This window comes from Castor canadensis, chromosome 16, assembly GCF_047511655.1.
Source record: "Castor canadensis chromosome 16, mCasCan1.hap1v2, whole genome shotgun sequence".
Lineage (NCBI taxonomy): Eukaryota > Metazoa > Chordata > Mammalia > Rodentia > Castoridae > Castor > Castor canadensis.
In genome coordinates, this window is record NC_133401.1 from 61,295,328 (window position 1) to 61,297,857 (window position 2,530).

A 2,530-nucleotide genomic window follows, 5' to 3' on the forward strand; every position below is an offset into this window, starting at 1 on the left:
AGGATCCGGTTCCCCATGCCTGACAAGTTCACATGCTGAGTAACAGAACACCAGAAGGTTAGTTGGGCACAATGGACAGGCAATGGGTAGTGTTCTGAGCTGTGAGATGTAGAGGGAGACGTACGCCTGGGGCAGAGCAAGAATGACCTGACATGGCAGTGAACAACCCTCTGAGGGTAGGACCTTTCTGTACCCCAGCGGCTAATGGTTTATATCCCAGGGCTAGAGAACCTGTGTGTCTGTCACCGTGAACACTGTGGCAATTCCTTATTGAGATCATGGGGCAGATAAATCTGAGGAGTGTCAGCTCTGAAGCCCTCTGAAATTCTCATATCACTGTCATGGACATTTTCTTAGGGGGTGGTAGGCCCTTCTAAAGACAGTGTACACGTGGTATGTCTGATCCTCAGTTGTTGTTATCTCTATAGTCTGTCAGAAAGCCCTTTATATAGAAAAACAAATTACTGGTTAAGGAGATATAAGCACCTGTTAGTCTCAAAAATGAAATGAAGAATCCTGCACCACTACCCATGCCAGTAATCCAGCTACTCAGGAGATAGAAATCCGGAAGATCGCAATTTGAAGCTACCTGGGTAAAAAAGTTCAAGAGACCCTATTTCAGCCATGAAAGGATAGACATAGTGGTACACATCTTCTCCAGCTACTTTGGAAGTATAAATTGGGGATTTCTTCCCAAGACAGCTGTGGCATAAACGTGAGACCCTTTCTCCAAAATACCCAAAGCAAAAAGTGCTTAGAGTGTGGCTCAGGTGGTAGAGCACCTGCCTAGCGTGCACAGGGCCCTGAGTTCAAACCCCAGTACCAAGTTATGTGCATGATAAAGCATGAATTGTGATCATGTGACACTAATTACAGGAATGGTCACGAATGAGATTTGCACCTATCTGGGCCTCACTTGCTCTTTTTACAAAGAAGAAATGTCGGGTATCCAGGAGCCCTCTCAGCTGTAGACTTCTGTTCTGAGATGTGAGGGTCACCTTCCTTTGGGCTCCTGTCATGTCAGTATTCCCCAGATGCAGAAGAAGTGATCAATCAAAGGTATCTTAAGGTGACAGTGGCCACCCTGTCTTGCACTGAGCAGGAGGATGAAGGCTGCATAAAGACACCTAGGATTGCCCCATAGAAGAGGGAAACCACAGTGAGGTGGGAACCACATGTGGACAGGGCTTCCGTATCCCACAGACGGGTGGCAGCGTCAGTACAATGGAGAAGATGTGGGCATTAGAAACAATGACGCACGTAAATGGTGTCATAAATGTCACTCCACCCACGGTGAAGACCATCAGCTCATTGACAAAACTGTCTAAAGAAGAGAGCTTTAGAATTGGGTGGGGGTCGCACAGGAAGTGATGTACAAATTGTGGGAATAAAGGTAGTTTGAAGTAGGAAAACAGTATATAATAACCCACAATATGGCCACCAGAAGGACACAGAGTCTGGGCCTCATGATCGTGGTGTAGTAGAGTGGACAACACATGGCAATATGGCAGTCGTAGACCATGACATTCAGGAGAAATCCGTCCATGTTAATGAAAGTGGTAAAGAAGTAGATCTGGGTCATACAGCCCATGTAAGAGATGGACTTGCTGCCTACTATGTGATTTACCAGCATCTTGGAGACAGTGACTGATGAAATGTAGATGGTGACACTGGAGAGGTTGGCCAGGAATAGGTACGTGGGCATCACTGCTGTTTGTCAAGATGATAATGTTCCCATTGACCATAATGAGGTACAGCCCCAAGAAAGCCCAAAGAGAATGTCCTCCTGCTCTGCCTTTCCAGAGAGTGTGAGGAGGAGAACTCTGTGTCTCTAGTCTGTCCCCATCCATGTCTATTGGGAAGAAACTGTCATCATACAGTAAGATCACATGCCAGCAGTTGAGCAGAAACTTCTTAAATAGTTTCAAAGAGATCACACGTAGGTTGAGATTATCTGGATTGCTTTATTGTATAGCTCCATAGAAAAGTCCTGGTTAATTTTAATAGGGTTTCTTATAAATGGCTGTAGTTTTATTACCTCTACTCTTAATTGCAGAGCATGTAGGTATTTTCTTGTACTCCTTCTTCTTCCTCTTGTGAAACAGATATGAACTCTCCACCACTTGAGCCATTCCCCAGCATATTTTTTGCTTTAGTTTGTTTTCCAGATAGGGTCTTGTGCTTTTTCCTAGCAGCCTTGGACAGTGCCACCCTTACTTCTGCCTCCTTAGCAGCTGGGAAAGAAAGGTGTTTACAAACACCATTGCCACGCCTGACCTCGTATAGGTCCTTTCTTGTACAATATGTAACTTAATCTAATATTTGCAGCTTAACATGTCACTTAATTCACAAGGAAACTGAAATTGCACAACTACATGATTTATCCAAATTCACAGAGACATTAAAAGTTAGATTTACAAGTAAAATTAGGTTCCTTTTTCTTTTTGCTATATTTTAATTAAGTCTCATTAGTTGAAAATTAACCAAGGGCAAATGCTGTATCAAGAGCCATACTATAACTTGATGATTT

At 43.7% G+C, this 2,530-nt stretch overlaps 1 pseudogene; it reads right to left on the bottom strand.

Annotated features, from left to right (window-relative positions):
* Window positions 1-1,053: 1,053 nt before the first annotated feature.
* On the bottom strand, window positions 1,054-1,705 carry LOC141417936 (olfactory receptor 1J21-like; annotated as a pseudogene).
* Between the last annotated feature and the right edge of the window lie 825 nt (window positions 1,706-2,530).